The sequence below is a fragment of the Bos grunniens genome, chromosome X, assembly GCF_055505025.1.
Source record: "Bos grunniens cultivar Pamir isolate PY7600 chromosome X, Bosgru_T2T1.0, whole genome shotgun sequence".
NCBI lineage: Eukaryota > Metazoa > Chordata > Mammalia > Artiodactyla > Bovidae > Bos > Bos grunniens.
Genome location: NC_141194.1, coordinates 48,478,352 through 48,506,197, shown reverse-complemented (window position 1 = coordinate 48,506,197; position 27,846 = coordinate 48,478,352). Strand labels below are relative to the sequence as shown.

General features: G+C 40.2%; 1 protein-coding gene across 6 annotated transcripts in view; it reads left to right on the top strand.

The window, feature by feature from the left end:
* Positions 1–27,846, top strand: part of NBDY (negative regulator of P-body association) — a 143,352-nt gene that overhangs the window by 16,361 nt on the left and 99,145 nt on the right. The window contains exons 3-4 of one of the 6 annotated variants that reach the window (XR_015159938.1): positions 1,478–1,552; positions 20,069–20,179. The exons of 3 other annotated variants lie outside the window; for them this stretch is intronic. The gene's annotated coding sequence lies outside the window, so the exon portion shown is untranslated. Of the gene's footprint in view, positions 1–1,477; positions 1,553–16,586; positions 16,742–20,068; positions 20,180–27,846 lie in introns of those variants that run through there. 2 more of the 6 variants (XR_015159940.1, XR_015159937.1) reach the window with 2 other exon arrangements.

Sequence of the window (27,846 nt, the reverse complement as noted above, 5' to 3'; positions counted from 1 at the left end):
CATATGGTAGCAAGATGGTGCTCAAAATCCTTCAAACTATTCTTTGATAGTATGTGAACCAAGAAATTCCAGATGTACCAGCTGAATTCAGAAAGAGCAGAGAAACTAGAGATCAAATTGCCACCATCCACTGGATTATAGAAAAAGCAAGGGAATTCCAGGAAAACATCTACTTCATTGACTATGCTAAAGCCTTTGACTGTGTGGATCACAACAAACTGTGGAAAGTTCTTAAAGAAATGGAAATACCAGACCACCTTACCTGTCCCTTGAGAAACCTGTATGTGGATCCAGAAGCAGCAGTTAGAACAAGGCATGGAACAGTGGACTGCTTCAAAATTGAGAAAGAAGTACATTGAGGCTATATATCGTTACCCTGTTCATTTAACTTATATGCAGATTTTGTCATGTGAAATGCTGGGATGGATTAATCACAAGCTGGAATCAAGTTTGCTGGGAGAAATATCAACATCAGATATGGAGATGATACCACTCTAATGGCAGAAAGTGAAGAGAAACTAAAGAGCCTCTTGAAGGTGAATGAGGAGAGTGAAAATGCTGGCTTGAAACTCAACATTCAAAAAAACAAAGTTCATGGCATCTGATCCCATGACTTCATGGCAAATAGATGGGGAGAAAGTGCACACAGTGAGATTTTATTTTCTTGGGTTCTGAAACCATTGTGGACAGGGACTGCAGCCAAAAAATTAAAAGACACTTAACTTCTTGGAAGAAAAGCTGTGACAAACCTAGACAGCATATTAAAAAGCAGAGATATTACTATGCCATCAAAGGTCCATATAGTCGTAGCTATGCTTTTTCCAGTAATCATGTATGGATGTGAGAGTTGGACCATAAAGAAGGCTGTGTGCTGAAGAATTGATGTGTTCTAATTGTGGTTCTAAAGGAGACTCTTGAGAGTCCCTTGGACTGCAAGGAGATCAAACCAGTCAATCCTAAAGGAAATCAGTCCTGAATATTCATTGGAAGGACTGATGCTGAACAAGTTCCAGTACTTTGGCCATCTGATGGGAAGAGCCAACTCATTGGAAAAGACCCTGATGTTGGGAAAGATAAAGCACATGAGGAAAAAGGGGCCACAGAGAATGAGATGGTTGGATGGCATCACCCTCTCAGTGGACCTGAGTTTGAGCAAACTCTGGGAGATAGTGAAGGACAGGGAAGCCTGCCGTGCTGCAGTCCATGGAGTCACAAAGAGTCAAACATGAGTTAGCGACTGAACAACAACAGTTATGTATGATCGTAATAACAAAAGCAATTCAAAGAAATATTTCCATTATGGAGTCAGAATTGGATTCTTTGCAACAATTCTGCACTTTAAAAGCCCATTCCACAATCTTGTGGAAAAAAGGGGTAACAACCATTTTGCTTCATCAGATGGATGTTTCTGAGAATGTCTGCCATTAGTGCCAATGTTTCACATGTTAAGATTTGTCTTCCTTTTGTTCCTCTTCAGTAAATGTCTACTTTACACTTGTCGACTTTAGAAATACTGATCTTCAAATCCAGGAGGCAGCATTTCAAATTAAAGGTATGTAGTACTTTTCTAAATATAGGAAGATGCAAGAGTCAGGGATCATTAAAATTATTTCCTTTATATGTACCTCAGCTATCTGGGGGCTTCCTTGGTGGCTCAATCTGTAAGGAATCCGCCTGCAATGCAGGAGACCTGGGTTTGATCCCTGGGTTTGGAAGATCCCCTGGAGAAGGGAATGGATACCCACTCTAGTATTCTTGCCTGAAGAATTCCACAGACAGAGGAGCCTAGCAGGCTGCAGTCCATGGGGTCACAAAGAGTTGGACAAGACTGAAGGACTAAGGACAGCACAGCACAACTGCCTGGGGGTCTGTAATCCTGTATTCTCAAAGTTTCCTCAGAGTTCACCATAGGAAGAGGCAGCAGTGTGATGACTGCTAGATGGCAGGTATTCTCCTTCCTCGGGTTTCACTGGCTCATGTTGAAGGGCTGCAATTCCCGATTCAATTCCTCAGGTCTTCCCTTCTTGGTCATGAATTTGACCAATGTTTGGAAGACATTTCATGATCAACTTTTGTCCCACAGCACTGGGAGACTTATCCTAGTTCAGGCAAAATGCTTGATATGCCCCTCCAGGTGTTACGTTTTGGACTAGGCCCCATCAATAATTAAAAATTGGATTCTGTCTAACTATAATCCAGGAGACATTTTCCACTGTTGCTTCTTTCCATACCTAGAATCACACTACTACAGTCATTTTATTTTATATATGTGATTTTCTCAAAATATTTAGCCACACAAATATTTTTGGAGGTCTGATTATACATTGGTTACTACAAGAGACAACAGTCTTATAAATTAGAGAGGACATAAGTAGTGCAGCTAGTAACATTGACAATGACATAGTGCAGCACAAAGCACTATTTGAAAACAAAAAAATTAAACAATGATTTGTATAACTAGTTGTAATCCAGTTGTAGTAATTGAGTGACCAAAGGAGCTATAACTGATTTAATGACCTATTTGCAGTTCCATTGTACTGGCCATGTACATTTATGCTTGGCTTAATCTTTTGAGACAAGCATATGTTACTGGCAGGATCAACCAGGTAGAGAGAAAAAGAATAAATGTTCCAATTCTGCTCACAAAAGGCATAATCTACCAAATTACTACAAGTCATAATTAAATGAAGAAGAACATTTTTCTTACACCTAGAAAACACAAACCGATAGTCCTTTTAGATAGAAACCATAAAAATTACAACCATATTTACCCATTTACTCATTCTTGTGTAACTTTTTGTTAAGGGCTTTATGAAGTCATCAGGTGTTCTAGTAGAATTCTTCAATTTTCAGTTCAGCATTGTGTGTGGTAATATTCCACCTGGACATATCAGACTCTTAGGAACTCTATATAATCTCTAGAATATTTGTACTATTTATCATATAATGCAACTTAAAATTTATTACTCACTTGACAATACTCTATTAACATACCAAGTGAACCTAATTAGTTTAATATCTCCCTTTGGGGTGCCTCAGGGGCTCTTTGAAGCACCCCAAAGTTAGCTAGAGGTCAAAGGAACTTTATTATATAATTTAATTTGTGAAGCCCTATCAAAGGAACACCAAAAATTTTTTTAAATACATCAGGACCATAGGTCACTGTGAAACTTAGCCAAAGTGACTATACAAAATTTCAAAAGCAAATACATTCTTTAAAAGGTAAACTTAAATATCAAACGCAGTTTAGCATGTTAAGAAAACTTGTCTGTTTTAACAGAGAAAAAAGCCAAATTTACATTTTGCACCTGTTTATTTTAAGTTTCATTTACTCAGTTAAACTTGTTTGAAACTTTGTCAGTCCTGATTGATCATGTACATAACCATTTTTGGGGTCCATTTTCCATAAACCTCTCATTACTTTATTTGTTTTAACAAATTTTACCTTTTAAGTTGTAGAATATCTGGAGAGATCCTAAAACATGTATTTCTAAAAGTTCACTTAAAGCTCATATCTCATTTGTATTTTCTTAAAATTTATCTAAAAAGCTGTTGTTTCATTTACACTTCTTTATCTAAATGTTTGTTTACATTGAATTGGGTCACCACCCAGTTGTGGGTGCCTCACTTAGCTTCCTGATGTATTACAAAGAGCATGTACTGCGGCTCAAGGTCTAGTGGAAACAGACTAGTCTACCATGTTGGACCTGTTTGCTTATAATCAGCCTTGTAATGTCCTAGGGTTATGTCACTCTTTCAAAGGTTGTTCCCTGCCCTCTTCCCTCCTGTTTCATTTCCCCTCTCAGAGATTTTACTCCCATATTCTTATGGAAAGCAGAGAGGGGATGGTCTTATCTTCTGTAACTGCTTCAAGTCTGAGTAGTGGCATGGACTGCTGGTCAGGGAATAAAAGTCTTTGGATACCTGATATAGGGGCCTCAGGGGCAGGACAGCTTCTTGCTTTAATCCATATGGATTAGAATTCTTGAATAGCCATCATTTTGATGTGGAACTATTTTAAGTGCTTCCATAGACTTCCTGTGAATTTCCTTAATAATAAAGCCCATTTTGTAACAGCATCAGAATGCAGATATATCTATAAATGACAAAAGACTTAAAAGTCATAGTTAAACATCTGGTTAATTGGTAAAGTAAGTTGGATCACACTTATTCCTTAAGCAAAGTAACCAGAGATCTCAAAGGCAAATACAAAGCACTTAAAGGCAAAGAAACTCATATAATGTGTTATCAAAAATGGCATTCCAAGAATACTTTTTTCTCTGAACAGAAAGAAAAAGCCAAATCCAAGTCTTAGCTTACTCCCAACATGATTCATTTACTCAACTAAATTCAATCTAGTCTTAGGAAATCCTGATCATGCATAGCTCTTTTCAGTATTTTTTTTTTAATTCCTCACACCTTCTTCTACTGACAACACATATCTTGATATCCCTACAGTTTTTTTCCCCCACATTGAGGTACTTTACTTGCTGACAAATTTTTGACAGATATAATACCTTATTTAGCTTATGTTAAGCGTAGGCACAATGAAAGTCTTATGCTTAATATTATAGTTAATTTGATGATGACTCAGGACATGTCTATATCATTAAAATTAGATCAACAAACTTAAACATTGATACCAGCTACCAATTTAATATTAAATATTTACCAGTTCACGTGAGCCTGAAAGTCATTTTTAAATTTCTCTTATATTTAGAGTTGATTGGTTTGTCAGTGTTTATTACTTTTATTTAAGCCAATTAAATAGAGCTCTTTTTACAAATCAACTGCAGCAATGTTATCCAAAAACAAAGATATATGTAATGCACATTGAGGCCTCAGTTCTTCAAGGTTTCTGTCCTGAATCAGGTATAGCAATGTAAAACCCAGTTTACAGAAGAGGTTGGATTAAAATTGGCTTTCTCACAGGTGGAACAAATCAAGCTCATTTGGCTAGATGGCTAAATATTAATATTTGCATAAAAAGGAATTTCTAATTACCTTGGACGAGACAACTTCTGAATTACTTTACCCTCTCTAAAGAAAGGCATTGCAAGAGAATGTTCAAATTACCATACAATTGCACTTATTTCATATGCTATCAAGATTATGCTTAAAGTCCTTCAAGCTTGGCTTCAGCAGTACATGAACTGAGAACTGCCAGATGTACAAGCTGGATTTAGAAAAGTCAGAGAAACCAGAGATCAAATTGCCAGCAATAACTGGATCATAGAAAAAGGCAAGGGAATTCCAAAAAAGTATCTACTTCTGCTTCATTGACTATGCTAAAACCTTTGTGTGGTTCACAACAAATAGTGGAATATTCTTAAAGAGATGGAAATACCTGACCACATTTCCTGCATCCTGAGAAACCTGTATGCAGGATAAGAAGCAACAGTTGGAACTCAACATGGAACAATGGACTGGTTCTAAATTGGGAAAGGAGTACATCAAGGCTATACATTGTCACCCTGTTTGTTTAACTTATATGCAGAGCACATCATACGAAATGCTGGGCTGGATGGCTCACAAGCTGGAATCAAGATTGCCAGGAGAACTATCAACAGCCTCAGATATGCAGATGATACCACTTTATTGACAGACAATGAAGAGGAATTAAAGAGCCTCTTGATGAAGGTGAAAGAGGAGAGTGAAAAAGCTGGCTTAAAATTCAACATTCAAAAAAAGAAGATATGGCATCTGGTCCCATCACTTCACAGCAAATAAATGGGGAATAAGTATCAGATTTCATTTTCTTGGGCTCCCAAATCACTGTAGATGGCAACTTCAGCCGTAAAATTAAAAGACTCTTGCTCCTTGGAAGAAAAGCTATGACAAACCTGAACAGTATATTAGAAAGAAGAGACATCAATTTGCCGGCAAAGGTCTGTATAGTCGAAGCTATCATTTTACCAATAGTCATGTATGGATGTGAGAGTTGGACCTTAAAGAAGGCTGAGTGCTGAAGAAGACTCTTGAGAGAGTCTCTTGGACAGTAAGGAGATCAAACCAGTCAATCCTAAAGGAAGTCAACCTTGAATATTCATTGGAAAGACTGATACTAAAGCTGAAGCTCCAGTACTTTGGCCACCTGCTGAGAAGAGCCAACTCATTGGACTCTGATGTTGGGAAACATTGAAGGCAGGAGGAGAAGGGTGCCATAGAGGACAAGATGTTTGAATGGCATCACTGACTCAGTGGACATAAGTTTGATCAAACTCAGGGAGATAGTGAAGGACAGGGAAGCCTGACATGCTGCAGTTCATGGGCTTGCAGAGTAGGACAGGACTTAGGGACTGAACAACAATAACTCTAAAATTTACATTAAAAAACAAAAAGCAGAGATAATGGTTTTTGAGAAGACCAGAGAAGGCATTTGCTTCTCAGTGATACAGGCAATTTCTTCCTAGGATGATTTTGTTTCCCCCTTTTAAAAATATTTACATGACTCTTAAGATGAACAGGCAAGATTTTGGAAGTGGTAAAAGGACTTTTTGGAGCCTCCCTTCTGGTGCTATAAAGACTACATTGTAAAACAAGTTTTGTTTTTTTCCCTTTTTATTTTTTTGAAAGAATTGAGTGGCTACCTTAGGAAAGTTTCACCCCTCCTTCTCTCTCATAGGGGAGAAGGCCTCCTGGAATGGCCGAGTGGCAACACTCAGGCTTCTGCAAAATTAATCTCGACTGAGAGGGAAAGAGGTGAAGGCAACAGGGAAGACAGGCTGAGGAATCTGCCTTGTAATCCTACTGGGAACTTGTCTGTCAGGGGAGTGGGCTCAGTGTTTTGCTTGAACCAATATGTATCTGAGTTTCACAGAAGTTGTCTTGTTGGGGACAGATACTCTAATACTGTAGTCCATTTCATGATTCCTTTATCCTGTCACTGGAGTCTGCAAGTGGCAGGCACCCTAATGGCTTTTCTGTGCCTGACTTGTGCCCACATGATATTAATTGGCCTGGTCTTCAGCTTAAGGGAGGGAGAGGAAAGGAGAGCCCTCACCCGCTTAGGTGGCAGCTACTGGGGCACAGTGACCTTTGGGCCTTCAGAACACACCAGAGAGGAACCCTGGCCAGAGTTCCTCAATTGCTTCCATAGCCACTTACCTGTTTGCAGAGGGTTCGAGGAGAAAGAAGCAAGAAGATGTAGAAGAAGCCTTAGAGGAAAGAGTACCAGATGTCTATGTATTACCAAAGTACCAGAATAAACCAAAACCTAGCCAACCAGAAAGTCACATTAGACTGTGACCTTTGTCCAAATGCTCCGAGTTTTCCCTCTCAGGGGGAGCTCCCTAAACTGGAGCTGATGCTCCCCACTGTCAAAGTTACCTGGGGCTGCTGTAGTGGAACTAGAATCAGATGCCTCAAGTCCAAGGGAGCCCTAGGGCCTCTTCATTTTCAGGGAGTTCCTTTCCTTTGTACTTCTATCTGAGAGACTATAATTGTGAGCCATTCTGGGGCCATTGCTCTTCTGATCTTAGTATATCTAATATATGCCCTAAAGAGCTTTCCTTAGGGATAGATTAAATATTTCCCATTTTTATAAGTTTGATAACGCCAAAACACAAAAGACATGTGCAAATTCCAAGAAAGACAGCACAAACAAATTCCAGCATTGATGCACAGATGAACCGGTTCCAAAATCAGGTGGATAAATTTACCCTATGAAACAAATGAACTAATTCCAATGAGGGTAGGCTTGTCTTACAAGAAGTAATTCCCCAATGAACTGGTTCAATGTAGAGTCCAACAACACTTCCGCTTTCCAACAGGGTACCCCAACCAAATTGGCTTTTCCCATAAAGGAAAAGCCCAAATTGAAGGGGGGAATATGTTCCTGGTGTGTACAGGAACAGTTGTGTGTACAGCAACTTCACCTCCAAAATTGAGACCACTGACTCATAACACAAAAGGGCAGACAAACAAGCAAATTGACTGAACGGGCCATCAAATTGAGATTTACCCTTGAACAAAATCAAGTCTGTTGACTTGTAGAAGTTTGTTGGTTCCTTGTCTCAACTCCCAAGTGCTGGGGTAGCTGGTGCCGCTTCAGGGAATCTTGAAGAATAGATCCTCAGGACAAATGGTCCTAGAAGCTGCTTAGGGCCTTGTCTAAATATTCCCTGATTGGGGCCAGCTAGCCATGAGCAGTAAGGCTCCTGTGCTGGCTCACCAAATTTGTTTCCGTGTCCAAGCTTACTGTACTTGTTGCATAACAGGGTGATAAATCCAAGAGAGGTATTGAAGCAAGGAATATGACTTTATTCGGAAAGCCTTCTGACCAAAAAGACGGCAGACTAATGTCTCAAAGTAACCATTTTGTTGGTGTCTGGATCCAGGTTCTTTTATAGAGTCAGAGAGAAGCAATGAGGAACTAAAGTTAAAAGGCAGAATAAAGAGGGAGGGGAAGTGAGGAAGTAAAGTAAAAAGGATCTTCAGTCTTATAAAACATCTGCAGGAAGGGTCAGCTTTTGGAAGGGATGTGTTAATCTCTTCCATTCACAAGTGAGCAGGGTCTGATTGTCTTTCTATGAGCTGAACAAAGGCACATTAGTTTACAGTCAGGCAGAGGAACAGGGTCCTTTGAAGCAGGCCATTATGTATGACTGTAATAACAAAAGCAAGTGAAAGAAGCAGTTCCAGCATGGAGTCAGTATTGGCTTCTTTGCAACATTCTATCCCTATCACCCCGGAGAGATTATTTTTAAGTAGATATTCCTAAAGCATAATTACTTCTAAAAAGTTCACCTAAAAGCTCTTACTTCACTTGAATTTAATTCACTTATAAAAATTTCATCATACCAAGTTATTTTTCTTGCTGTCAGAACAGATACAGAAAGGTCTCATTTGAGCTCTAGTAAACGTAGGTACAACATTTTATTTTTTAATTAGAGGAAAATTGATTTTACAATGTTGTGTTGATTTCTGCCATACAACAACGAAAATCAGCCATAATTACACATATATCTCCTCCCTCTTGAGCCCCACTTCCCCTGCCCATCCCACCCCTCTAGGTCATCACAGAGTGCCAGGCTGAGTTATCTGTTATATAGCAACTTCTAACCATCTCTTTTATATGTGATAGTATATAAAGACATTTATATTAATCAAACTAAAAAGTGCATACTAGATATTAATATAATACTGAATATTTTTTAGATCACATGAACATGAAATTTACTCTCGCTAGTTTCCTTCATATTTATGAGTATTTATATACAAATCAAGGCCACCTATCTAGGTTAAATAATTTTTTACTGGCATTTATGAAAAATACACTGAAGACATTTATTTGTCCTCGACAAGTTCCAAATTACCTACCCTTTTTCAAAATTTGTATTTTAAAAAGATGGCAGAGATAAGGGTTCCTCTAGAAAAACAGGTAGAATATTTTCATTTCAAAAGCATGAGAGGAGAAAAGCAAGTTCTTCCTTGATGATTTTGTCCCTCTTTTGTTCAATACTTACAAGCTTCTGAAGACAAATAAGGAAGGTTTTGGGAATGGTAAAAGAATTGATGGGCTTTGGATTATTTTCGGAGCCACCCATTTGGTCTTCTTTTCCATTCTCAGATCTCTGTTTCCATACCATGGTTTGGACCATTACCATTTTTCTCCTAAATGACAATAATAGTTTTCTAACTGACCTCCAGCCTGTTCCACTACCGCCTGTTGAGCCGTGGCACAGCCTCTAGAATAAATACCTAACCATATTTTTCCCTACTCAAAATCCTTTAATGACTTCCTGTTTTATATAATAAAATATTAGCATGATCTAAGATTCTCTCAAAAGCCTCTTAATTTAGCCTTGCTTGTTGCTTTTAATTCCTACACTCCATCCTGGACTTCTCCAACCCTCTTCTTGTATATTATATTCCACTAGGCTGTCCTTGAACATATTTTGTTATTTCATTCCAATCTTTTGTACATTTGGCTCTCTCCAATACCTTTAGACCCGTGTCTACCTCATGGTCTTTGTTCTTCAAGCTCTGCTCAGTTGTGCTAGTCTCAGGGAAATATTTCCTTATTTCCTGTCCTCTGCATCTAGAGGTGACTAATTCCTCTTTGCTACTTCTCTGCGTGGTATACATATCATACATACACTTGGTAGGTGCACATTGATTTCAATCAAATTCTCAGTGTAGTATCTTGTCATCTGGTTGATTAGGAGTGTAAAAGAAAAATAAAGTACACAACAGGAATCCATAGGTTCGTTGTATTTGTTTTACTTATTAATTGAGATATAACTCATAGTGAAGTAATATATTTTAAGTATGTAGTTCAATGAATATGTGTATATGTATACATGCTTGTATAAATATCACCACTTAAAACAAAATATAGAACATTTCCAATAACTCTGAAGGCCCATTTCTGCCTGTTCCAAGTCAATACCCTTGAGAAGTAACCATTATTGTGACTTCTATCACCATTGGTTAGTTTTGCCTGTTTTTGAAATTTGCATAAATGGAATCACAGACTATGTGCTCTGTTGTCTGACAGGTTTTTATGTGAAGCCTTATAAAAACCATAATGGTGCCTATGAGGGCACAATATACTGAAGTAGTCCATGAGGGTAATGCTCAAAGAGGGAAACAAATACTTTAACAACTCTTAAATAAGTAGAATCAAAAAGTCTAAGAACATTTGGATGGGTATCCTCACACTGAAATAAAATAATCTGGCACATGGCTTCCCAGGTGGTGCTAGTGGTGAAGAACCCACCTGCCAATGCAGGAAACATAAGAAATGCAGGTTCTATCCCTGGGTTGGGAAGATCCCCTGGAGGAGGGCATGGCAACCCACTCCAGTATGCTTGCCTGGAGAATCCCATAGACAGAGGAGGCTGGTGGGCTATAGTCTGTAGGGTTGCAAAGAACCAGACATGACTGAAGTGACTTATCACAGCACAGCACATATATTGTCTATGATAATGCAAAATTAAATATAAAAAACTTTTGAAGAAACTGTAGAAGAGTTCTTCACATTTTTCTGGGGTAGAGAAGATATTAATTTTAAGTTAACTCAGTTCTATTTTTTTATTTCTATTTTTCCTTTACACAAATGTAAAAAGCTGATAAATCTAAAGATTATAAAATTGGTTTATTGTAAAAGCAATTCAAGAATACCTAGTTAAAATCTTATTCCAATGCCACCCAATACAACCAAGAAGCAGTTAAACACTTTTACATTAGAAACAAGGACAAAAACCAAGAAAGACTACATCAAAGCTGTAATTCAAACTCAGAAAGAGAAAGGCTTAGGTCTCCTTCAGGTCAATACAATGGGTACAATTAGGTCAAAGCACCATTTTCTTTAGACACCACGGTGCTGCTACAACATTGAGGTGTAACTGATTCTATTTAATCAATACTGACTGAGAACTTACTGTGTGTTGGGCACACAGCTCACTAAACCGTGCATCTGCCTTGAAGATCATACAGTCTAGTGCTGGAGAAAAAATCATCTTGTAAGGGAGAAGATAAAGATAGGAAGCACAAAGGAGGGATCATAAGCTCTAAGAGAAGGGTTCTTGGAAGGGATAATGTTTGGATTAAACTTACTTTATAACTGGGGGACACGCAGGTGAAGAAAGTTGACAAATTATTTCATTTTCATCCGTAATGAATTTGAGATACCTGTGGGATATTCAAGTGTGCATGTTCATTAGAATGTCAGCATTATAGGCAAGGAATGCATATTTGGATGTTACCAGCATGTGATGGAAGTTGTCAGCATATATATGGGAGCTGCAGTCATGAGGAATGTGTATTGTGCGAAGAAAGCAAGAATTGAATTCTGAAAAACACCAATGATGAAATGACTGACAGAAGAAGATCCTGCAAAGGAATTGAATAGGCAAAGAAGTAAGGAAGGAAAGCAGGAAATGAAGTGTCTTGAAACCTGAGAGAAGACATTACCCCAAGAAAAAAGAAATAATCAACAATGTCAAAGAGTTTTGTCATTTTGCTTAGTCACTCAGTTGTGTTTGACTCTTTTCAACCCTGTGGACTGTAGCCTGTCAAGCTCCTCTGTCCATGGGGATTCTCCAGGCCAGAATACTGGAATGGGTTGCCATGCCCTCCTCCAGGGAATCTTCCAAACCCAGGGATTGAACCCAGGTCTCCCACATTGCAGGTGGGTTCTTTACCATCTGAGCCACCAGGGAAGCCCAAGAATACTGGAGTGGGTAGCCTGTGCCTTCTCCAGGGAATTTTCCTGACAGGAACTGAACAGATATCTCCTGCATTGCAAGTGGATTCTTTACCATCTGAGTTATCAGGGAAGCCCACTTAAAAGTGTCCATTGATGTTGGGGAAGAAAGGAAACAACAATCACTGAATTTGTCAAAAGATGTTTGTGACTTTATCAAGAGCAGATTCACTGAGGAGACAGAGAAAAGATTGTAATAAGTAGAGGAATTTGTGGAGGGAATGTGAGGAAGTGGTCAAAGAGAGAACTGACAGTGCTTTCAAGAATCTGAGCTATGATACGTAGGAAGAAAGAGAAAAAGTTATAACTGAAGAGGACTATAAGGTAAAGGGTCGTTTTTTTAAGAAGGAAAAGATGAGCATATTTAAATGTTTATGGGAAATATCAAATAGAAAGGGAGCTAGGAGAAAGTGGCTATAATTAATAGTCTGACAGAAGTGAGATCATATGAGATCAAGAGTGGAGATAGGAAAGTATGCTGTAAGAAAGGAGAGAATTGAAGGGAGGAATAGACAGTAATAGTTGGAGACAAATACTCTATTCTCAATAATTAATAACATGTAAACAGAAGACCAATAAGGAAATGGCAGACTTACACACCACTATAAACAAGTAGACCTAACAGACAAGTATATCACAGTCCTTGCAACAATAGCAGTGTACATATTTCTCTCAAGTGCCAGGAACATTCTCTAGGATCGGCCATGTGTTACTTCATAAATTTAAATCATACAGTGTATCTTCACCCATGACAATGTAATAAAACTAGAAATCAATAAAACGGAAACTTATGTAGAGAGAGAGAGAGAAATAGATTGATTATACACCATGATGCAAAGGCAATCCCAAAGAAAAGGGATTCCCAAAGAAAGGCAGTGCCAAAGCATGTTCAAACTACAACACAATTGCACTCATTTCACATGCTAGCAAAGTAATGCTCAAAATTCTCCAAGCTAGGCTTCAATAGTACCTGAACCAAGAACTTCCAGATATTCAAGCTGGATTTAGAAAGGACAGAAGAACCAGAGATCAAATTGCCAATATCTGTTGGATCATAGAGAAAGCAAGTAAATTCCAGAAAAAACATTTACTTCTTCTTCACTGACTACGTTAAAGCCTTTGACTGTGTGGAACACAATAAACTGGAAAATTTTTCAAGAGATGGTCACCTTACCTGCCTCCTGAGAAACTTGTATGCAGGTCAAGAAGCAACAGTTAGAACTGGACATGGAACACCAGACTGGTTCCAAATTGGGAAAGAATTTAACTTATATGCAGAATACATCATAAGAAATGCCAGGCTGGATGAAGCACAAGCTGGAATCAAGATTGCCAGGAGAAATATCAATAACCTCAGATATGCAGATGACACCACCCTTATGGCAGAAAGCAAAGAGGAACTGAAGAGCCTCTTGATGAAAATGAAATAGGCTAGTGAAAAAGCTGGCTAAAGACTCAACATTTAGAAAACTAATATCATGGCATCCAGTTCCATCACTTCATGGCAAATAGAAGGGGAAAAAATTGAAACAATGACAAGCTTTATTTTCTTCCAAAATCACTGCAGACTGTGACTGCAGCCATGAAATTAAGACACTTGCTCCTTGGAAGAAAATCTATGACCAACCTAGACAGCGTATTAAAAGGCAGAGACATTATTTTGCCAACAACGGTCCATTTAGTCATGTGTGGATGTGAGAGTTGGACCATAAAGAAGGTTGAGCACCGAAGAATTGCTGTTTTTGAACTGTGGTATTGAAGACTCTTGAGAGTCCCTTGGACAGGAAGGAGATCAAACCAGTCAATCATAAAGGAAAGCAATCTTGAATATTCATTAAAAGGACTGATGCTGAAGCTAAAGCTCCAGTACTTTGGACACCTGATGCAAAGAGTTGACTCATTAGAAAAGACCCCGATGCTGGGAAAGATTGAAGGCAGGAGGTGAAGGGGATGACAAAGGATGACCTGTTTGGATGGCATCACCTACTCAATGGACATGAGTTTGAGCAAGCTCTGAGAGATGGTGAAGGACAGGGAAGCCTGGTGTGCTGTAGTCCACAGGCAAACAAAGAGTTGGACATGGCTGAGTGACTGAACAACAATATACTATGATGAGGTGAGATTTACCTCAGAAATAAAGAAGGGTGGTTCATTATAAGAAAATCAATCATTGTAACACATCACACTAACAAAATGAAGAAAGGAAACAATAATCACAATTGATGCAGAAAAAGCATTTGACAAAGTCCAATACTATTTCGCAATTGGAAAAAAAAGTCAGAAAACTAGGAATAGCAAGAACTTCGTCAATGTAATAAAAGGCATCTATGAACCCCAGGTGACTCAGTGGTAAAGAATCTGCCTGACAATGCAGGTGACATGTGTTTGATCCCTGGGTCAAGAAGATTCCTGGAAGAAAATGACAATCCACTTAAGTATTCTTGCCTAGAGAATCTCATGAACAGAGGAGCCTGGGGGCTACAGTCTGTAGGGTTGCAAAGAGTTGGAAATGACTGAGAGACTGAGCATGCACACACATATGAACAACAAACCACTAACATCATTCTTAATAATAAATGAGTAAAAACATTACTCTTTAGATCAAGAAGACAAGGATGCTGCCTTTCACCACCGCGGTTCAACATTACACTGGATGTTTTAACCAAAGCAATTGTGAAGAAAAAAGAAATAATAGGAATCCAAATTGGAAAGAAAGAAGTAAGACGGTCTCCATTTGCAGATCACATAATCCTATATAAAATCCCACAGGATTCTCACACCAAAAAAAAAAAAAAAAAAAAAAACCCTGCTAGAGCTAATAATTCAGTAAAGTTGCAGGATACAAAATCAGCACACAATGTTCAGCTAAGTTTCTATACACCAGCAATGAACAATCCAAAAGGAAAATCTAGAAAACAGCCCTCTTTACAATAGTATCTCCCCAAAATAAATACATAGAATAAATTTAACCAAGTAGGTCAAAGACCTGTACACTCAAAGCTACAAAATGTTGACGAAAGAAATTAAAGAAGACAAATGGAAAAACATTCCATGTTCATGGATTGGAAGCCTTGATATTGTTAAGATATCCATACTACTGAAAGTGATATACAGATTCAATCCAGTCTCTATCCAAATTTGAATGGCATCTTTTTTTTTTGCAGAAATAGAAAAAATGCATTCTAAAATTTGTATGGACAATTAAAGGAATCCCAAACAGCTTGAACAGTTTTGGAAAAGAACAAAGTCGTAGGACTCACACTTCTTGATTTTAAAACTACAGTAATCAAAACAGTGTAGTACTGGCATAAAGATAGACAAATAGACTTGAGAGTCCAGAAACAAACCTATATGGATCAGATGAACTTCAACAAGGGTGCCAAGACCATTTAGTGGAGTAAGCACAGTCTGTTGAACAAATGATGTTGGAAAAACTGGGTATCCATGTACAGATGAATATAAGAAATTCAACTCAAAATGAAATAATGACCTAACTACAAAAGCTAAAACATAAAATTTTTAGAAGCAAATATAAATCTTCTTTACCTTGGATTTGGTAATGTTTGAATAGGACACTGAAAGCAATAACAATAAAAGAACAAAAATAGATGGATTTATCAAAATTGAGAACTTTTATTCAGCAAAGGTCTATAATAAAGAGAAGACAGCCTACAGAATGGCAGAAAATATTTGCAAATTATATATCTGGTAAGGGCCTATATCCAGAATATGAAAAAAAAAAAATTGCAACTCAACAACAGAGCAGTGCACAGTACAATTTTAAGAAAAATGGAGAAACTTGAATTAGACATTTCTCTAAAGAAGATATACAAATGGTCAATAAGACTTTAAAACGTGCTGAACATCATTAGTCATAAAGGAAATACAAATCTAGACCATAACTTTACAAACCCACTAGGATGGCTATAATTGGGGGGAAATAAAGGAAATAAGTGTTGGGGAGGACATAGAAAAATTGAAATACTGATAAAATTACTAATAGAAAAGTGAAATGATGCAGGTGCTATGCAAAAAGTTTTCCTGTTTCTCTAAAAGTTAGCATAGAATTGCTTCAACCCAGAAATTCCATTCCTAGATATAAACCCAAAAGGGCTGAAATAGATACTGAAACAAATTCTTTCACATTAATGTTCAGAGCAGCACTATTAACAATAGCTAAAAGGTGAAAACAACTCGAAGAAATGAATTGATAAAGAAATTGTGGTATATACAATAAAATCAAATAGTATAGTTTGTGGTCAGTTGCTTCAGTCATGTCTGACTCTTTGAGACCCTATGGACTGTAGCCCACCAGGCTCCTCTGTCCATGGGATTTTCTTGCAAAACTGGAGTGGGTTGCCATGTCTTTCTCCAGGGTATCTTCCCGACCCAGGGATCGAACCCACGTCTCCTGCATCTGCAGGTGGGTTCTTTACCACTGAGCCACTGGGGAAGACCCAAATATAATATTCAGCCATAAAAAGGAATGGTGTTCTTATACATGCTACAACATGGATGAACCTCAAAAACGTAAGTGAAAGGATGTAGACAGAAAAGGTCACTTACTGTATGATTCACTGATATGAGATGTCCAGAATGGGTAAATTTGTAGATGTGGAATGCAACTAGGGGTGGGTGGTGAGTAGGGAAGTGGCAAACTGCTTAATGGATAGGGAATTTCCTTTTCCTGCTAAAATGTAGGGATGGGGAGGGAGGTGGGAGGGGGGTTCAGGATGGGGAACACATGTACACCCATGGCTGATTCATGTCAATGTGTGGCAAAACCACTACAATATTGTAAAGTAGCCTCCAATTTAAATAAATAAATTAAAAAATAAAAATAAATTTAAAAAAGAAATTAGATACAGGTGGAGGTTACACAACATTGTGAATGTGATAGATGCCACTGTTCACTTCAGAAGTAGTTACTTTCATGATACATGAATTTCACCACAATTGAATAAAGAAGAAATGAAATAGTAACTATTTGGAAAAGAAAACTGTTCAGTAAGATGGATATATAAATCAGAAGTCAAAAAGGGGAAAAAAAGTAACATTTAACAAACTAAATCATGAGAAGACTTACTCTATGAAACACCTAAGAAAAGATAAGCAAGTAGGAAAGAGATAAAGTCATGTCAAAGCCAGTAGGATCCAGGGCTCCTAGATCTGTCTTTCCCATTGTGGGGAGGGCGTCCCCTTAGGCTTCTGAAAGTTACTTAGGATTTTACTTCTCCCAAGAGCAGGCGTGAAGAAAAAAACGGGTTGGAGGCAAAGAAGGGGGAAAGACCTGCAGGACGTCCAGCCTCCTGACCAGTGGTCATTCTGTCCTTTTCTCCCGTCCTTCACGGGGTTGTCTGTGTTGGTCTGATAGTGGTTTTGCCTTGGAAGGGGAGGAGGATCAAGGCCTGATGGGATGATGGAGGCAGGGTCCAGCCCTCGGTTGGCATTTGGGGAGCCATGCTGCCATTAAGTGGAGCTTGTCTCTGTCAAAGCCAGCAAAGCCAGTCATCTGGGCTCAAGTGATGGAGACAGCCATGGATTGGGAAGAAACTGGCCCTGTGGGGGTTGAGGGGGGTGGGGATGGGTGTTGTGTCATCCTGAGGGTGCACATGGGCAACGGGCTCCCGGCTGTCCCTTCATCTGTGCGCTCCATGGGAGACTGGACCGTGGTTCCGCAGTTGTGGAAGGCCCTCAGATACCCCAGGGGCAGCCCGAGATGGCTGTCACTGGGAGTGCCAAGTGTAACTGGCCCCAGTCCCAGAACCTCAAAGCCCCTCAGCTCCCAGTGAGGAAAGAGGCCGCCTGACCCCCAATGTGGTCCCAGGCAGGGCACCCCGGCACTCCCCAGCAGGGACACCACAGGAAAAATTGCAGAATCTCTCTGGGTCCAGCCCAAAATGACAGACAGGGGAAGCTCCGCCCCCTGAGCTGGTCGTTCCCTGTGCTATCGGCAGGGTCCAAGGCTCCTAGAGCTCTTGTCTTTCCCGTGGTGGGGCAGGGGTCACTTTAGGCTTCTGAACTTGGGGTGGGGGTGGAGTGGGGGAGGAGAACCTTCAGCTTGGGCAGAGCTCAGAAGGCCCAGCACAGCCTTGCTGATCCCTGGAGGCCTGGCAGAAGACAGGTGTCTGCTGCATGGACTTTTGAGATACACGTTCCGCTGGGTGGCACTGTGGCTCCAGAAATGGCAGTCGCCCCTTTCCTAGGCCCCAGCAAGCCTTCCTCTCCTTCCTTTAGCTGCCAGACAGAGTATGGGATGGGGGTGGAGATGAGGAAACGCTCAGGTCACCTTTCTCCTCCTCCTCTTCTTGCTTCTCCTGCCACCCCTCTTCCTCCTCACTCCCCTCATCATCACCATCATCATGAGCAGCAGCGGGAGCAATATCCCAATACCCTCATCACCACTGATAGTCCAGCTCACACAGCACCCAGCTCCATTTCAGCTGGGCTCCTCATAACCTTGGCCACTTAGGGATAACCTGCAGGTGTAGCTAGGCTGTTCTTGACTGCCTTCACGTGAACACCAACAACCCTGCAGAGATCCCACCAGTAGGCTTGCAGTTTCTTCTTTGTATCTTCGGGCTCCTCCCAGCCTCTCTTGCTTGTCTGCACTGTGCTCTTCTAGGCAGCAACCCCTGTTCTCCCGAGGATCTGGTGGGACAGAGGCAAGCAGGTCCCAGGGAGGTCCAGAAGTTTTTTACCCCTTCTGTAATAAGGGGGAATCTTTCCAGGAGTCTCGAGGGTCTGGAAGAGGCCACCAGGCTGCCTCCCAGCGTGGTACCTCTGAGCACTCATTCTGTGCCCATGGGTGGGACTTTGGGGGATGGCATGTATCACACAGGTGGAATCTTTGGGAATGCCCCACTTGGCCTCGCCTACATTTGTCCACAGGTTTGCCATCTGGGTCTTTTCTGCCCACAGGCCTTGGTAGCCAGGCTCTTGCAGGCTTCAGTTCTGCACCAGGAACCCGTCCGCATGTCACCTTCAATCTTTCCAGGTGCCCTCCCTCTGCTAGCAGTCCTATTAATTTTTATCCTCTGGGGAGTAGGTGGAGTTTAGGGGGAAGGGAGAGAGGAGGCGGGCTTGGGGATTGAAGGGGTCAGGTGGCAAGAAGGGAGTTTGGTGGCTTGGTTTGCCATGTAGGTCTCTTAGCTTCGAAACCTAACCCCTGACAGTAGCCTAGTATTCACCCTGGAAGCTCACCCCCACCCCAGGGGAATTATGGATCCCCCTTAAACAGACACACACACACACACACACACACACACAAGCGGGCATGGCAATCATGACAAGGGAATCAGGGCCTTTATCCAGAGAGTTTTGGGATGTGTGCAAAGAAGGAAAACACACAACCTGAAAGCTGACAGTTTCCTTTCATTCGGGGACCTTCCTGAGGGGTACAGCCACAGGGCCACATCTGCTCTGATAGCTCTGAGGAAAGGTTTCCCCAGAGGTAAGGGAGGAAGGAGCCAGCCTATTTTAGGAGTTTTTGTTGAAAAAAAGAGAGGAAAAAATTAAAACGTGGGGAACACTGAAAGGTTACTGCTAGTCCACTGCCCACCCCCCCATTCCACCCCTCCCCCCATCCCAGGCCAGCAAAAGCCAGTAAACATACATACATACATATATACACAGAAAACAGCCAGACATCTCATTCTCTGTGTGGAAAGGTTTCAGAGTTTGGGCCCACTGAAATCATTCCTAGATTCACATCTGAACTATCCAGGCCCCGTATCTTGCTCTTCCCCATCCTGAATCCCTCTCAGGGTGACACCTTTCGGGGCAGCTGCAGTGGCTGAGGGCAGGGCCACAGTCTTTGTTCATGGAAAAGGCCAGGAACATTGTTTTGGTCCGCAGGTGCAAGGGAAAGCAAGTGGTCACCATGGCCTGAGTGTTTAAGGATGTCGTGCCCATGCCACCCAGTGCCTCATGAGAGACCAGTGTGGAAGGTGAACCCGAGTCTCTTTTGTAAGTTCCTCAATGGTTCCTTTCTTTGCTCCTTTAAAGTCTTCCTAGATGTGTAACCCGAACAGGAGGGAACTCCAAAGGAAAGCAAATCCACGTCCCAGGGATTTCCCACACTCAGTATCTTAAGGACTCTTAGAACTGAGTGGCAGTTTCAGACATTCTTCTACTTATGCCAAGCTGTCCCAGAAAGTAGGCCAACATTCGAAATTGGTGAGAGAAACCAAACACATAGCAAACAACCCACTAAAACCAAAGTCACCACCTTCCTATCAGGTAGGACCTGAGGTGGATCTTTCCCAGGCATTAAACATCAGGACTTGTGGAACACTTACTTGGGGAAGATGCAGGGAGGAAGGAAGGAGGGCAGGGATTGGGACCAGCAAGTGGTGGAATCCCTACTCTCTGAATCACTTCACACCTTCCCCTGCCTTTGCCCGGGCTTACTGTCCTGAACTGGGGCACACACCCACACAAAGGTTGCATTCCTGAAAACATGCCTGTGCAGGCCCCACCACACCCCCAACCCCCGTGCTGGCACCCATTCCACCAAGTCTCGGCAGACCCGATGGTTGCCTTTCCTTCCTTGTTCCCTGTCCTTCCTCCTTGCCCCTTTTCTGTTTGTCTTTCCACTTCCCAGTTGGGCACTAGGGCATCACAGAACAGGCCTCTCTCTGGATGGGGTTCAGCCCCTTGCCTGCATGGCTGAGGCTCTGCCCTGGCTGATGACTCTTTGGCTGATGGCTCTTCTCTTAGGAGGCCACGGTTGGTTCCACCAGCCTACTTGGGACACAGTGCACTGGAGACCCCCTTTACACTTCACCTCCACTGTGGTTCTTTCTTGTGCTTTCAGTTTGCTCTCCACTTTCAGCTCCTTCCTTTCAGTTCTTCCGTGTCCTGAAGGCAGGGTTGGGCGGGTGTCTGAGAGCATCAACGCTGCCAACACTTTTACTTTTCCTGTGGGAGTGAGGGGAATTCCCTCACAACCATCCTTTAATTGCCATCAGAGATTATTACCTCATCCCTCTCATGTGTGCCCTTCACCTCCCACTTTTAACCTACAGTTCCTGGAGTCCTCCCTAGCTTTGCTGAGCCCCGCGTGCACGCCCCGGGCTCTTTAGCCCTGATATGCTCAAGGCATCCAAACTTGGCCGCGCCTCTCCTTTTGCCTTCTGGAGGCCCACCAGGCCTACTGCCCGGTTGGTTGGTTGGTTTGTCCGTTGGTCAGTCTGGAGCCCTGGAAGGCACTCAGGAGGGACCACTCCTGACAAGGGGCTGCCTGGCAGCATATCCTTTGGGCTCCAGGCAGCTTGTGTTTCCCTGTCATTCCTTGTGTATGTTGTGTGGGAGACACAATGAAGCGCCCTTGCACAGGGCCCAGGGGCAGACAGTGTTGGAGGTTGGAGCTTGGAGGTGGCATGACCACAGTGGTAGTGAATTACTGCTTCCCACTCTGCCTTTCAGTTTCTTTTAGCTGGCCTAGTGTCCTCAGTGTCCTTGCTCTTCTGCTCTTTGGTTAAGGGGGAGGTACAGGTGTAGGAGAAAGCAGTAAGTAGTGTGGTTCAGTTTCCACTCTTCCCCTGCATCATTGACATCTCCCTTCTCTGGTGGTGGAGATCCCTGCCATCCTCCAGAAAACCCCCAAGAACTAAACATAAATAAAACTGAAGGTGTTCCATGAATTACTTGGCAATGAAACAGCAAGAGAAGCTCAAGGCTTGCAAAAATATCTCTTGACTTTGCATTCCTTACAGCTGTCATGCTTATGGGAGCTCTTAAAGTCCAGAGGTGAGCCAGTAGGAGCCTCCTCAAGTCGTGCCCTGCTCCCTTTAGGTTCCCAAGACCAAGGGCATGAAGGGAACAATACACATTTCACTGTATACTTACAGGCTGTTGCCTCTATATCCAGGAGCCTGGCTAAGCTGGTTTTTAAAATCATTTTCAATTTTTTACTTGTCATTGACCTATTCAGTTTTTCTGTTTTCCTGTTTCAGTCTTGGTAAGGTGTACATTTCTAAGTATTCATTTCTTCTGGATTGTGTATTTCATTCCCATATATTTGCTTCCAGTAATCTTTTATGATTTTATTTGTGTGGTTTCCATTGTAACTTCATTTTTTAACTTTCTACTTTTATTTATTTGAACCCTTTTTTTTCTTGAGGAGTCTGACCAGAGGTTTATTATTATTATTATATCTTCAGAGAACCAGCTTTTAGTTTGTTTTATCTTTTGTATTATTTTCTTCATATATGCTCTGATATTTATGATTTCTTTCCACTAACTTTGTTTTTTGGTTGTTCTTTTTCTAGTTGCATTAGGTTTAAAGTTAGGATATTTATTGTGGATATTTTTGCATAAACGCTAATTATTTTTCACTATTGTATCAGCTGTTACTTTCCTTTTTGGCAAAATAGCCAACTGATTTTCATAAAAATTACAGAGAACTTCACCTTGAAATTCAATTTGGAACACTCTATCATCCATTCCCAGCATTAATTAATATCCTATAAATAATCCCTTCTCCATAAAGCCATTGAAAGAAGTTTACAGTGTTGAAATCCTCATTATCCCTTGCACTTGCTAAGGTAACACTCATTTTACAGTTGATAAAACCTAAGAGCTGAGTCTTGAACTTTGTTTGCAACCTTTATGGAGATAACAACATAGTTATTCCTATGATCTATAGTCCTCATACATTACTAAAGTTCATTCCTATTGGAAATAAATTCTTTACCATAATTTTCCAGCTAATGGAAGTGTGTACTCAATAGCTTTTTGCTTTACTTGGGAGCAGAATCAATTTTCTGGACAGTAATGCTTCAGGGTTATACTGAGTGTCCTTATTCCTCACACAACCTGTTGGCTGTTCTGGAAGACATAAAGTTCCATAGAGGCTTTATTTTGTTTTAATATACAGATGATATGCTTCTTTGCTCTCTTTCTCATGCCTCCTCACAGAAAGACAGCATCCACTTGCTAAAGCTTTTAACCTTAAAATGTCATAATGCTGCGAAAGCAAAACTGTAGGTTTCCCAAATCCATGTTTGAGAAAGCTATCTTGAATGCTGCCTCTGAGGCTTGAATTCCTCAGAAAGGGTTTCTGATGTTAGAAAAAGAGTTTCAGCTAGATTTAGATAGACTTTATGTTGCCCTAATTTTTTGAAAACCTCATACAATGCACAAACACCAAGGTTTTCTCTGGTTAGTTGTTGCTGATACTGGATTGCAGTTTCTCTCTTATGGCCAAATGTCCAAATTTTTACTCAGCTGTAACAATTTGGACCCAGTTTTATAGAACTAGATCATGAAGCTTTCAAGGCCTTAAGGTAGAATTTGATGGACCCACCTAAACTTGGGCATCCCAATTATCATATTCTTTTTTTTTCCTTTCTCTATTTGAAAAGATAGGGGATGCCCTTGGGGTACTCACCTATAAACAGAGGGTTCACCATAGATCCACAGGTTATTATAGCCAGTATCTGGATCCTGTGGCAAAGGTATACCCCATTTGTGTTAGAGTAATTAGTCACTGCTTTTTTTGGTGAACACCAATGAGAAAATTGTGAGTTCTTCTTTAACCTTTTTTGTACCTCTTGCAACAGAAGCGCTCCTGAAATCTAATCCGACTCAACCTTTTCTCAAGTAGCTGCTTCACTTCCTTTGAAGTAATTTTGTTTCCTGCCCTTCACCTAAACGTTTTACATTGTGAGAACATTAACCCAAATATACTTCTCCCCTGCATCACCAACGTGTTCCTTTACAACTGTTTGATTCTTGGATCAGGAAGATCCCCTGGAGAAGGGCACAGCAATCCACTCCAGTATCTTGCCTGGAGAATCCCACGAACAGAGGATCCTGGCAGGCTACTGTCCATAGGGTCACACAGAGTCAGACATGACTCAAGCAGACTTAGCATGCACGTATGTCTTTTGACGTAAAATAATTATGGATATTATGTACTTATTGCCATTTAACTACATGTTTTTCCAGTTGTTTTTTGTAGTTCTTCCTTTTTCTTTATTTTGTAGTTCATTGATTTTCTTTAGTGGTATGCTTGTATTCCTTTCTCATTTGTTTTTGTGTATGTATCATAGATTTTTGATTTGTGCCTACCATGGGATTCACATATGTTGATCTATTACTATATCTACTTGTTTTAAACAGGTAGTGTTTGAACTTCAAGCAAGTACTAAAGGACCTAAATTTATTAATATTACTACCTTCCACTATACTTTATGTTTTTGATGTTACATTTTACATCTTTATGTCTGTCCCTTTACTGATTATTACAGTTATATTTGATTTTGCATTTTATTTTTACTTTTAATTTTCATACTGGCTGATTTAAGAGGTGGAATCTCAGTCTTTGCTATATATTTGCCTTTAGTAGTGGGATTTTTCATTTTGTCTAGGTACTTCTTGTTAAAGCCTTTTATTTTCTACTTAGATAATACATGTTAACATTCTTGTAAGGTGGGTTTAGTATAGAAGAAGTCTTATTTATTTCTTCTCAGAGAAGTTATCTCTTTTTCAGTTCTAAATCATAATCTTGCTGGGTAGATAATCCTAGGTTGCAGTTTTTTTTTCATTTTAGCACTTTAAGTATTTCATGCCACTCCTTTCCACCATGTAAAGTTTGTGCAGAAAAATCAGCTGATAGCCTTATGAGGGGTTCCCTTGTATATAAATCTATTTTTTTCTCTTGCTACCTTTATAATTTTTCTTCTTTTTTTTCCTTTTTACAAACTTTTATTTTATATTGAAGCATAGTTGATTAACAATGTTGTGTTTCAGTTGGATAGCAAAGTGATTCAGTTATATATAAACATGCAGTTATTATTTTTCATTTTCCCCCATTTAGGTTATTACAGAATATTCAGCAGCATTCCTTGTGCTATACAGTAGGTCCTTGTTGGTTATCTATTTTATATATAGTAGTGTGTACATGTCAATCCCAAATGCCCAATCTATCCCTGCCCTGCACCCTCTCCCCCTGGTAACTATAATGTTGTTCTCTAAGTCTGTGAGTGTGTTTCTGTTTCATAAATAAGTTCATTTGTATCATTTTTTTAAGATTCTACATGTAAGCAATAATACTAATATATATTTGTCTTTTTCAGGCTGACTTACTTTATTTAGTATGATAATCTCCGGGTCTTGTTTCTTAAAATGGCATTATTTTGTGCTTTTTAATGGCTAAGTAGTATCCCCTTGTATATGTGTACTACATCTTCTTTATCCATACGTCTGCTGATAGACATTTAGGTTGTTTCCATATCGGGGCTGCAAAGAACATTGTGTGGATGTATCCTTCCGAACCATGTTTTTCTCTGGGTATATGCCTAAGAGTGCAATTGCAATAGTATGTGTTGGCTCTGTTTTTAGTTTTTTGAGGAACTTCCGTATTATTCTCTACTTTGGCTGAACCAGTTTATATCCCCTCCAGCAGCAAAAGAAGGTTCCCTTTTGACCACACCCTCTCCAGCATTTATTGATGTAGACTTTTTAATGATGGTCATTCTGACTGTTGTGAGGTGATATGTCATTGTAGTTTTTTTTTTTTTTAATTTATTGATTTTTAATTGGGGCATAATTGCTGTACAATATGGTGTAGTTTACTGCCATACATCAACATGTTTCAGTCATAGGCCTACATATGTCCCCTTCCTCTTGAACCTCCCACTCACCTCCCACCCTATACCACCCATCTAGTTTGTCACAGAGCACCAGGTTTGAGCTCCCTGGGTCATACAGCAAATTCCCACTGGCTATCTATTTTACATATAGTAAAGTATATGTTTCAATGCTACTCTTTATTTGTCCTACCCTCTCCTTCCTCCTTTCTGTCCAAAAATCTGTTCTCTAAGTCTGTGTCTCCATTGCTGCCATGGAAATATGTTCGTGAGTACCATATTTCTAGACTCCACATATATGTGTTAATATACAATATTTCTTTTTCACTTTCTGACTTACTTCACTCTGTATAATAAGCTCTATGTCATCCACTTCATTAAAACTGACTCAAATGCATTCTTTTATGACTGCGTAATACTCCATTGTATATGTATGTACCACAGCTTCTTTGTCCATTCATTTGTCAGTAGACATCTAAGTTGCTTCCATGTCCTAGCTATTGTAAATAGTGCTTTGATGAACATTGAGGTACATGTGTCTTTTTCAATTATGGTTTCTTCAGTGTATATTTCCGGTACTGGGACTGTTGGTTCATATGGTAGTTTTATTCTCAGTTTTATTGGTGTAAAGTGATACCTCATTGTAGTTTTGATTTGCATTTCTTTAATAATATCTTTTCATGCATTTATTAGCCCTTTGTATGTCTTCTTTGGATAAATGTCTGCTTATCTGCTTAGGGATTTTGCCTACTTTTTTATTGGGTTGTTTGTTATCCTGGTATTGAGATGCATGAGCTGCTTGTATGTTTTGGAGATTAATCCTTTGTCAGTTCTTTCATTTGCTATTCTCGTATTCTGAGGGTTGTGTTTCTACCTTGTTCATAGTTTCTTTTGCTGTGCAAAAGCTTTTAAGTTTAATTAGGTCCCATTTGTTTATCTTTATTTTTATTTCCATTACTCTAGAAGGTGGGTCATAAAGAATCTTGGCATGATTTATGTCAAGGAATGTATGGCCTATGTTTTCTTCTAAGAGCTTCATAGTTTCTGGCCTTATATTTGTGTATGGTGTAATATTAGGAAGTTCTAGTTTCATTCTTTTACATGTAGCTGTCCAGTTTTCCCAGCACTACTTACTGAAGAGGCTGTCTTTTCTCAATTGTATGATCTTGCCTCCTTTGTCAAAGATAAGGTGCCCATAAGTGCGTGTTTATCTCTGGGTTTTCTATCTTGTTCCATTGGTGTATATTTCTGTTTTTGTGCCAGTACCATACTGTCTTGATGACTTTAGCTTTGTAGTATAGTCTGAAGTCAAGAGAGTTGATTCTTTCAGCTCTGTTTTTCTTTCTCAAGACTGCTGTGGCATTGTTGTTGTTGTTCATTTGCTCAGTCTTGTCTGACTTTTTGTGACCCCATGAACTGCAGGATGCCTTACTTCATTTGGGGTCTTGTGTTTTTCCATACAAATTGTGAAAAAAATTGTTGTAGTTCTATTTTGGAAGTCCTAGCCATAGCAATCAGAGAAGAAAAAGAATAAGAGGAAGCCAGATTGGAAAAGAAGTAAAACTCTCACTGTGTGCAGATGACATAATATTATACATGCTGCTGCTGTTGCTAAGTCGCTTTAGTCATGTCCGTCTCTGTGCCACCCCATAGGCGGCAGCCCACCAGCCCCCTCCCCCCACCCCCCATCCCTGGGATTATCCAGGCAAGATATACTGGAGTGGGTTGCCATTTCTTTCTGCAATGCATGAAAACAAAAAGTGAAAGTGAAGTTGCTCAGTCGTGTCCGACTCTTAGCGACCCCATGGACTGCAGGCCACTAGGCTCCTCCATCCATGGGATTTTCCAGGCAAGAGTACTGGAGTGGGGTGCCATTACCTTCTCCACATAGAAAATCCTAAAGATGAAGGAAACCAAAAAATTACTAGATCTAACCAGTGAATGTAGTAAAGTCACTAGATACAAAATTAATGCACAGAAATCCCTTGTTTCCTATACACTAACAATGAAAAATCAGAAAGAGAAATTAAGGAAACA